This window comes from Mesoplodon mirus, assembly GCF_964341445.2.
Source record: "Mesoplodon mirus genome assembly, chromosome: 6".
Lineage (NCBI taxonomy): Eukaryota > Metazoa > Chordata > Mammalia > Artiodactyla > Ziphiidae > Mesoplodon > Mesoplodon mirus.
This window is the reverse complement of record NC_138982.1, coordinates 20983538-20994954: the sequence shown is the minus strand read 5'-3', so window position 1 is coordinate 20994954 and position 11417 is coordinate 20983538.

Genomic DNA, 11417 nt, shown 5'->3' with positions numbered 1-11417 from the left:
TTGGCAGACAGAATCCTTGTGTTCCAGGGGACACACAGTCTCCCAGCTTGACAGTCCCCAAGCCTCTGCCTCTGGCCCCCATATCAGGATAAAGAAAGAAGAAAGGAAAATAAGATTTTATTTGTTGATCAAAAGAACAGCGTGCCGGCGAAAAACTCTAGCTGAAGAATTATACACAGTGTTTGTGTTGACATATTTAATTCTGCGGGAGAATCTACAACTGCTTAGGAATTCTTGTTCACTGCTGCATCTCTCATCCTCTGACTGTCCTGATTAGTATTAGCTTGTTTATTTTCACAGATGAAAGAGGGAATGAGGGAAGAGAATGACTTCCTGAGCTGTTCTGGTTTTTAAGAACTGATAACCGTTACATGTTTAATAGAGCATATCCTAGTAATGTATGCATCACATTTAAAAATCCCTCACAAAAGGCAGTATACACATGGTCTGCCCCTAGTTTTTGTTATTTTGCTGAATATTTTTATATCCTGGAGCAAGACCATTTTAATACATGTAGCACTACCTTAGTTTAAAAAATAATTTCGTACCGTTACATTTCATGGAGCTATCATAATTTATTTAATCAGACTCAAAACAGTGAGCATCTAGGTTGCTTCCACACTTTTGCCACTGCAAACAATTCTGTAAGGAAAGTTTGTAGGTAAATTTTCAAGCTACCTATAAACAAAACATTTGAATTTCCCTAAGACTTATGAAATTCTCCTGGGTTTATAATACAAATTCCTTGGTAAGTGAGGAGAAACTAGGATGGTAGGCCTGGTGGGAGGTTAACCTCCACCCCTCAGGGTTATTTTTCTTTAATTTTCTCCCTACTTGGTATTTCCCTTAACACACCATCCTGTTTCACAGCCCCCTGCTTGCTGTCAGGAGCAATTTTCTGCACTGAGCACCTAACAAACTTCTACTCACCTTTTAAAATCTATCCACACATCACCACTCCTATTGCAGAATGAATTGATACTGACCAGGGTTTGTGGCCTCCTTAATCAGTAGAAGTTGACTAGAGGCCAGACAAGAAATTCAGGCAAGGCTTTATTGGGTCCCCTGCTGCAGCAGAGGGGAGGGAGAACAAGCAACAGGTTCCCTTGCTCACTCACTCCCTGAAGGGGGGCGAGCTGGTTGCTTATATGGGGTGAGGATAGGGGCAGGTCAGGGGTCGGAGGATAGGGGCCGGAGGGGTGGCTGAGGTGTTTTGCCCACCCCCTTGGTGGTGCTGAGTGCAGAGGGCATGCGCAGTACCTTGCTTTTGATCCTGACACCCTGCTTTTGCTCCCGGCTTTTCAGAAGTGGCAGTTGGGTTTTTGGTCTTTTTGTATCTTGTCCATAATTTGCCCCAGCTGTGCATGCACAGTTATTAGTCCCTTATAGTTTCTTTGTATTTTGTTGCTGGGTGAGACATTTGTCCAGGTGCAAGCACTGCAGCCAAGGGTCCCAGGTCCCAGGTCCCAGCCTGTCTCAGAATCACTTCCTTTTTTTGCAGTGCTCTCTACCTTATACACTTTATTACAATTATCCTTGTGTGTGGTTGTCTCCCCAAGTGGACTCTGAGCTCCTGGCAGGTTGGGACTGAGACTTATTGTTTTCCCATTTTTAATGCTGAGCAGACTGTCTCTGACATATAGTCCCTCAACTAATGTTTGCTAAATGGTACAGGAAAAAATATAAGTCAATGGCTATATTTAAAAGAGAAAAACATTTGGGGTCTGAAGTCAATTGTTAGTCTTAGATCTTTAGGGGTCAGTGGGGAGCTTCTTTGGTAGAAACGGCCTTGGGGAGTTGGTGAGATCAGCTTTTCTTCCTGTCTACTCTGTGTGGGTTTTTGACATTTTATTTTCTCTGAAAGTCCTCAGCTCACTGGTACTGCAACTTTGAAAGTTTTGTTAACCTATTCAGAAATTTTTAAGTTTTGAGGAGATGTAATAAAGTTAATAGAAGGCATAGCATTAACACCAATGTAAAAATCTTGGACAAGAAAGAAAGGACTACCAAAAAAAAACCCCAAAAAACAAACCCTAAAAATATTTAGTGTAATGAGGTTTGGTAAGGAACATGTATCTATATGAGATTATCCAGGAGGAAATCCTTGTTTCAAGGATGCTGAATTATCATTAATTTTATGAGAGCAGGAATAAATGATTTCTGCTCTCAAAGCTTGGGTCAAAGACTCATTTTTTAGTTTTTAGCATAATTACCCTCAAAACTTCCAGCAGTCTCAAATAATATTCTGAAATGATTGCTTTTTACAACCACGGATTATAGGAAAATAAACCCTCAATTTAAAAAATTACCTTAAAATGGAATGTTTGATTTTTAAAAGATAGTTTCTACCTGCAAAAAATCAAATTCAAGTTAAATAAGTTTTCTGGTAATTAAATAGAAATTTCCCCCAAATAAAAGTATTTTAAAATCAAAATTTGTATTTGTTGCTCTAGTGACAAGCAAGAACTTGTAAGCCAGTATATTAATGAATGGCTCAATATTTTAGATTAAGAATCAGAATGGAAAGATTCTATCCTATGTAGCATGGGCCCAATACTCTCTCTTGATATCCCTTTTAAGCTTATTGAAAGCCCCCCTTTAAAGATAATTGCCATGTTGTTATTGTTTTTGATTTTTTGCATGATACAAAATTTCAAAAGTACAAAAGAATAGATGGTGAAAATACAATTTCACCACTTCTCTGTTTTTTAAAGAACTCAACTCCATTGCCTGAAGGCATGTATAGAATGTATTATTAATGCTTTTACTATGCATTCCTGTATTTACCCATACTTCACAAATGCAGGTTACTCTTTGCACAATTTCCTGATTTCACTTTTTAGCACTAGAGATTGCAGATCTTTTCCCAATACTACAAATTGAGCTGTATAGCTTAACAACTTCATTAGATTCCACTCATTGGTTAGATCATAATTTATCTTAGTCTACTGTGGATGACAGACTTTTGGATTGTTTGCAATCTTTTGCTTGAAGCAGATAGAATGTAAATTCATGATTTGGCATCAGTGGGAGTAGGAATGTAATTACTGAATCAAGGAACAGGTAATTAAAATTTTTTGATAGATAAAGCCAAATCGCTCCCCATAGAGGATGTACCAAATTAATATGGCTCCCAACCATAAATAAGGATGCCTATTGTCCATATAACTATCTATCGTGTGTGTTACAAACCTTAATCTTAATCGTGTCTCATATACACTTTTAATTTGCATTTTCTCTTTTTAAGGAGATCAGGCATTTGCCTCCAAATGGAGCCATTTCTTTTTCATATTATTATTATTATTATTATTATTATTATTATTATTATTATTATTTGCTGTACATGGGCCTCTCACCGTTGTGGCCTCTCCCATTGCGGAGCACAGGCTCCGGACATGCAGGCTCAGCGGCCATGGCTCACGGGCCCAGCCGCTCCGCAGCATGTGGGATCTTCCCGGACCGGGGCACGAACCCATGTCCCCTGCATCGGCAGGCGGACTCTCAACCACTGCACCACCAGGGAAGCCCTCTTTTTCATATTATTTATTAGTCACTAAAAGAAAAACCTCACAACTTTATTGATGTATAATTTGAGTTGGTTAGTAGTGTTGTTCAAGTCTTCTATGTCCTTGCTGATTTTTGATAAAGTAGTGCTATCAATTATTGAATCTTGGTTATTGAAGTCACATACTACTGTTGAATTGCCTATTTCTTTATTCCTCTCTTCTTTTACTGCCGTCTTTTTTGTTAAGAAACTATTTTTGGTGTACCATTTAAATGCCTCTGTGGATTTTCTAAACTTTTTAAAAAGTTATTCCCTGAATGGTTTCTCTAGGAATCATAAAATGCATCTTAATTTATCACAATCTTATAGATTAATACTAACTTAGTTTTCATAAAACACAGAAACTTTGCTCCAATATAGCTCTATTCTTTTCCTCTTCTTTATCCTACTATTGTTATATTATATTCTTATTGTTATATAGTATATTGTTATTGTTATATTGTTATATATTTCATCTACTAATATCAATCTGATGACACAGTGTTAATAATTACTGCTTTATGGAATCTGTGTTTGAGAAGTTTAATAGACATTTCACCAAGGAAGACATACAGATGGCCAAGAGACACATGAAAAGATGCTCAACATCACTAATTATTAGAGAAATGCAAATCAAAGCTACAATGGGGTATCACCTCATGCCAGTCAGGATGGCCATTGTCAAAATATCTAGAAGCAATAATGCTGGAAAGGGTGTGGTGAAAAGGAAACACCCTCCTGCACTGTTGGTGGGAATGTAAATTGATACAACCACTATGGAAAACAGTATGGAGGTTCCTTAAAAACTAAAAATAGAACTACCATATGACCCAGCAATCGCACTACTGGGCATATACCGTGAGAAAACCATAATTCAAAAAGAGACATGGGACTTCCCTGGTGGTGCAGTGGTTAACAATCTGCCTGCCAACACAAGGGACATGGGTCTGGGAAAATCCCACATGCTGTGGAGCAACTAAGCCCCATGCACCACAACTACTGAGCCTGCACTCTAGAGCCCACGAGCCACAACTACTGAGCCCAAGTGCCACAACTACTGAAGCCTGCATGCCTAGAGCCCGTGCTCCACAACAAGAGAAGCCACCACAATGAGAAGCCCACTCACTGCAACAAAGAGTAGCCCACACTCACCTTAACTAGAGAAAGCTTGTGCACAGCAACAAAGACCCAACACAGCCATAAATAAATAAATAAATATTTTTTTAAAAAAAGAGAGAGGTATGTACCACAATGTTCACTGCAGCACCATTTACAATAGCCAGGACATGGAACCAACCTAAGTGTCCATGACAGATGAATGGATAAAGAAGATGTGGCACATATATACAATGGAATATTACTCATCTCTAAAAAGAAACGAAATTGAGTTATTTGTAGTGAGGTGGATGGACCTAGAGTCTGTCATACAGAGTGCAGTAAGTCAGAAAGAGAAAAACAAATACCGTATGCTAACGCATATATATGGAATCTAAAAAAAAAAAAATGGTACTGATGAACCTAGTTTCAGGGCAGGAATAAAGAGGTAGACGTAGAAAATGGACTTGAGGACATGGGGTGAGAGGGTGAAGCTGGGGCGAAGTGAGAGTAGCATCAACATATATACACTACTGAATGTAAAATAGTTGGCTGGTGGGAAGCAGCAACATAGCACAGGGAGATCAGCTCAGTGCTTTGTGACCACATAGAGGGGTGGGACAGGGAGGGTGGAAGGGAGGCTCAAGAGGGAGGGAATATCTGGACATGTGTATGCATATGGCTGATTTGCTTTGTTGTGCAACAGAAACCAACACAGTATTGTGAAGCAGTTATACTCCAATAAAGATCTATTAAAAAAAAGTTAAGGGAAGAAATGTGAAAAAATATGCTTTTAGAGTGTTTACTATTTACCTGTGTATGTACCATTCTGGCTCTTCATTTGTTCTTGTTTGTCTAAGTTATCATCTATGTCATTACATTTCAGGCTGAAGGATTTCCTTTTAACCTTTTAAAGGCTCTTTTCCTCTCCTCCCAAGAACTGCAAACAGATGAATAAGTTCATCAGGAACCTCTCACCAAGGATAAATAGAGAGACTTGGCCAAGAAGACAGGCCAGCTCTTAGCCTGGAAATCAAGGTCTCTCCCAGTGTTTAGGAGTAGCTTGATTATGACCAGATGGGAGAATCTTTTTTTTTTTCACGGTACATGGGCCTCTCACTGTTGTGGCCTCTCCCATTGTGGGGCACAGGCTCCGGACACTCAGGCTCAGCTGGCCACGGGCCCAGCCGCTCCACAGCATGTGGGATCCCCCTGGACTGGGGCATTAACCCGTGTCCCCTGCATCGGCAGACGGACTCTCAACCACTGCGCCACCAGGGAAGCCCGCAGATGGGAGAATCTTTTAAGTCTTCCTATTTCCTACAAAATAGGAAGCTGACCAACAACCTAAATCCTAGGTTTGGGGATGCTACATTCAAAGTGAATCTTGTCTTGCTCAAACGGGATATGCTTGCTTGTATAACTTGTTTCAAGAAAATAAATAATTCCCTGTGATTGATGCTGATTCTGCCCCATCAGGTAAATATGAACAGACAGCCCATGGTTTACTGGCTCAATTTGTACTGTAGGTCGACATCTCAAACCCATGACTAAATTTTATAAGAATGTTGTCAAAGTATTTGATCCAGACATCTAAGGAAACAAAACAGTGTATTTCAAAAAGCATACTTTGAAAATCGTCTATGTGAAAGAACTAAATTATGTAGTAACCAAAAAGAGACAACACATTCAACAAAGGAAAAGGAAAACAAAATGTAACAGTGTGCTGCTTCATTTTTGCATCATTTACAATAAACAAAACTAAGAGTGAAAAGAAGAGAGGACAGTTGTCTTGATGAGACACAGAATTGATTCTCCTGTTCAGCTTTCCTCTTAAAAAGAAGTATTCAGAATTGTGGTTCCAATAATGGTGACATTATCCATGAGTGCCTTGCTTGGTACTCACATGCTTTGAGGGCTGACTCTATTATTAATCATCTTGAATATCATCATTACTGTTACCAAGGCATACAAAGGGTTTGTTTTTAAGTTTCAGGAGTTCTATTTTAAATCTTTGGCTCCACATTTTTCTTGGTGACACTTTCTTATTTCTTTGGAACTTATATTCCTCTCTTTTATTTTCTGAGAACTGTCATAAAGTATTTTATGTCTGCTAACTTTTCCATGACGTTGGAAAGCTGTAAAGTTTGGTGAAGCTGACATGAATCCCTTCTTAAGCATTTTAGACATTTCTATAATAATGTGTATATTAATTTCCCACTCTCTTGACTCATTGTACTTTAGAGATATTCCTTTCAGGTTAATGGGTGTTAGTCTCATTTTGTGGTAGGAGAAAAGAGTACAGAGGAGTTTGACAGCTATTTTAATAAATGGGAAAATTTGGGGTATGTGTATGTGTGGGGTGAGCTTAATGAAGGTTTTTCATGAATTCTACTGCATGAGGAGGTAGACCCACCAAAAATGATGGATCATGGGCTTACAGCTTTTACTACTTGTGGAAGAGGCTTCAGGAGCCCTGGGGCTGGATGGATGTTTGTTGAGGGCAAGATACCTTCTCTTTTCCTAGGGGCTCGTTGGATTTTGTACTAAAAGTTCCCCAGAGTCTTAGTGCCCAGAAAATTAGCTAAACTGATTATTTTCTCCCCATTTCAGTATTATATTCTATCTTATGGTAGACATTACTACAGAAGCTTACAACCTACCGAACAGCTAATTCTATTAGTGCCCTGTTTGAAATAGACTTCTTAGAATCCTGACCCCATGGCTCCACCAAATATACATCATCAAACAAAGATACATTTAACAGGGGAGTAAAGTTGGGTGTATATGATATATTACTTCACAGGACTTAATAAACATTCATTTGTAGACTGTTCATTTTTTGCTAAAGCTGGTATGGTTGGCTTGCTCTCTGAGAAAATGCCAGACTATTGATGACTTTTCCAAAAAATGAAAAATATTTATTCATTTAACAGGTGTTTTTTAAAAAAATATTGAAGTAGAGTTGATTTAACATTTAATTTAAAATTTAAAAAAATTTATTTTATTGAAGTATAGTTAATTTACAATATTGTGTTAATTTCTTCTGGACAGCAAAGTGACTCAGGTATACATATATGCATTCTTTTTCATATTCTTTTCCATTATGGTTTATCACAGGATATTGAATATAGTTCCCTGTGCTATGCAGAAGGATCTTGTTGTTTATCCGTCCTATATAAATAAAATAGTTTGCATCTGTTAATCCCAAACTCCCATTTTTTCCCCCTACCCCTTCTCCCCCTTGGCAACCACAAGGCTGTTCTCTAGGTCTGTGAGTCTCATTTAACAGGTATGTACTGAGCTTCTATTATGTGTGTCAAGTACCATGTTAGATGCTGCATCTCTAATCATAAACTAAACAGACAAGCTCCGTTTTCTCATAAAGGTTTCACACTTGTGGGGGAGATAAATAATAAAATAATTACACAAATAAATAATTGTATAATGTAGACATATGAAGTTGTGTGAAGGTATAAAACCAGGACCAAATACTGGTCTGGTCTAGAGGCTAAGGGAAAACTTCAGCACCAAAGAGGGGTCTGTGGTGGAAGCAAGTGATTCAGGAAGAGGGAGTGGATATACAGACTACCCATGGCCCAGGAACCCTCACCCCCCAAAATCTAAGATGGCACGGTGGGAAATACAAGGGGCAGAAATGTAAAAAATGAGGCTAGAATGGAAGGCAGATGAAAGATACTAAAAGGTATAAAGGGGATCTGTCTTGAGTAGAACTCCCAGCCTCTACAATTTGAGAAAATAGTTTCAATTTTGAATCACCAGTTAGGCAAATTCTCATAAGAATTTTCAACAATTGAGACTCTCTCTCTTATGGGAATACTAAAATCAGTGATTTGTGCATTGTTGTACATGACTCAAGAAATATCCCTAATATCCACTGCAGGGGAAAAAAAGAACAATTTTGCCTTTTAGTGTGGTGCTCTATTATCCATTTCTGGATGCAAAGTCAACTGTTTGTCAAATTAAAGGCTATTATCATCAGCAGTAGTATTACCACTTGGAAATAATCTATCGCCTTGGTTGTAGGGCTCTGGCGTAACACTAGAGAATAAAAGTTTTCAGATTCCAGAGGCTTGTGATAAAAATAGTTTGGTAGATTTAAACATTAGCTTTAGAAATAGAAGTATAAACAGAGCAAATAAGCTATTTATCTTCTGTTCTTTCCTGCTGTGGCTATTAGCGAGCATTAATGTTAGAAGACTCTGAACACATACATTGCAGTAGGCCTAGCTTGGTGATGTCATCTTGGTCTCCATAACAAGAGAAAAATTATATAAAATGAATTGTTGTTTATAGCTGAGGTAGAAGCTAAAGCAACTTCTATGGGAGTCCTTGTACCCATCAGTTGCCTAGACAGGGTAGCTAAAGATGATTTTTATTTTCTTTTAATAATTCAATGAAATTAGTAAGGAAACTTAAATGTGGCTCATAATATTGGGTCATTACATGGTAATTTGCCCTGATGTCTTTGATAAATTTGTTTCATCTTTAATGTTAAGCAAAATTTATCCTTCCTGTCTCCCATTAGGGGAGTTCAGAAGAAACCCCTCTCCTCCACCCTCACCACCAATGCCACACTTGGAAGAATGATTTCATGGATATGGATGGGGGTGACATGAAATGTGCCCTTTTCAGGAAGCCATTGCTGGTTGCAAGACTCTCAGTTTAATCTGGATGGAGAAAAACCGAGTGTTGCATGAAGCTCTTTGACTTTCCCTTGTGGTGGACTGTGTCCCACTGGATTGGTTCTGACCCTTTGGAGACCTCTGTGCATTTTGGGGGTGGGGCTTTCATGTGTCCATTTTGTGGGTCACAGGTCTCCTCCAGGGGACCTTGAAGCACTGGCTGAATGGTGATGTCTGACAACAGGCCCATAATGTGTGTGGCTGAGCTCATTTGATGTTGGGTCTCACTCTTGCACTCACACTCCCCTCAGCCACCTTGCCCTTCCAATCCCAATACACACCTTTTCCTAGTATCTAGTAACCGAGGTGCCTTGTTTTCTGTTTTCAAATCCTACGTATGGTGCACATGTATTTGTCTCATCCCACAAAATGCACTGTGTACCCACTTCATAATAAAAAAGATTATTGAGCACATATGTGCCATGCATTTGGACAAGATTTTACAAGCATTTTCATTTGATGCTCTCAATAACCCCACAAGGCAATATTACTGTCCCTCATTTACAGACAAGGAAGCTTAGGCAAGAGAGATGAAACAACTTGACAGTTATGAGGAAGTAGGGGAACCCAGATTTGATGCCAGGAAGGTCAAGTTCAGAGCCGCAGCACTTAGCCACGTGACAACACTGCCACATTGAACAAAGGCTCTCTACTACATCAACAATGAATACTTACTGAGCATCTTAATTTCTGCTTAGTGGAAAAATAGAACTTATACAGCATAAAGTCTCTCAGGAACTCACATCTGGGCTTCTTCCAATAGGCCCAAGGAGAAGGCAGGGTTGGCACGATGAAGGGGAGCCCCTGTTTCCAGTTTCCCTGTTTCCAGCCCTTGTTTTCCTTTTCACGAGGTAAGAAAATCACAGAGCAGAGCAGTGTTGTAGAGAAGCTGACAAGAGGAACTGTGAGATGCAGCACCGAATATTAGCTCCATTTTTCTTTTCTCCAATGTGGTACTTAAGCAAATGGAGAAGAAAAAGAGGGTTCTGGGTTTCAGAGTGAATAGATTTAGTGTGGAGTTGTCATGATGGAAAATCCACAAGGAATGGAGGAAAGAGGAAGCCTCTAGGATCTGGTCTCCATTCTTCTGGCCAACAGTGCAGCCTTGAGCAATTCAACACCTGCCTCCGTGCCACCTTTAAGTTGGGATAAGAAAAACAGAGAGCCAGAGAACAGGGTGGTGGTTGCCAAGGAAGAGGGGCTTGGCGGAGGGATGGAGAGGAAGGCTGGGGTTAGCAGATGTGAGTGTTTATATAGAGAATGGATACACAGCTAGGCCCCACTGTATAGCACAGGAAACTATATTCAATATCCTGTGACAAACCATAATGGAAAAGAATATAAAAAAGAATGTATATATGTGTATAACTGAATTACTTTGCTGTACAGCAGAAATTAACACAATGTTTCAATGAAAACAAACCAAAAAACCCCAAACAAGTAAGCAGCAAGAAGCTCATATCTGTACCAGACCCATTTTTGAGGCCCCTCTAAGCCTATGAGTCTATGAATTTTAAAAGCAGAGAGGACAGCCACTTGAACACATTTGTAAAAGCTAAAGACCAAACCAGGTGAACAAAAGGCAGAGAGAACAGAGTGTTCTTGTTGCCCTATACTACATAATCCCTTTTCCATATTCAGGTCCAATTAAAATGAACTTAGTTTAAAAAAAATAGCATCAATCATTTTGGAAGAATTTGGGCACAGGAACTTTTCCTGATAGGGAGGGCAACTGGGGGCTAGTTGCAGCTCATGAGGGAAACAAACTATAATGGTCACGGGTGAGTTGCCTGCTGAATATTCCTCCCATTATCTCCCGATTGCTCATCTGTAATTTCAAATATCATTAAGGTTTCCATGGCAAATTAGCTTCCAATTATTCTTGGTCTATCTGAGGCCACAGCATGTCTGCTCAGACAGGACTGTCAGCACCGTTTGGTGAAACAAGATGCAAACAAGCCATCAAATTGAGTGTGGTTATCATTGCCTTTCTTAGGAGCAGAACACAAAGGTGGCAGAGACTGTATATCTTTCCATAACTGTTTTTGGCATGTGCCCCAGAGGGTCCAGCT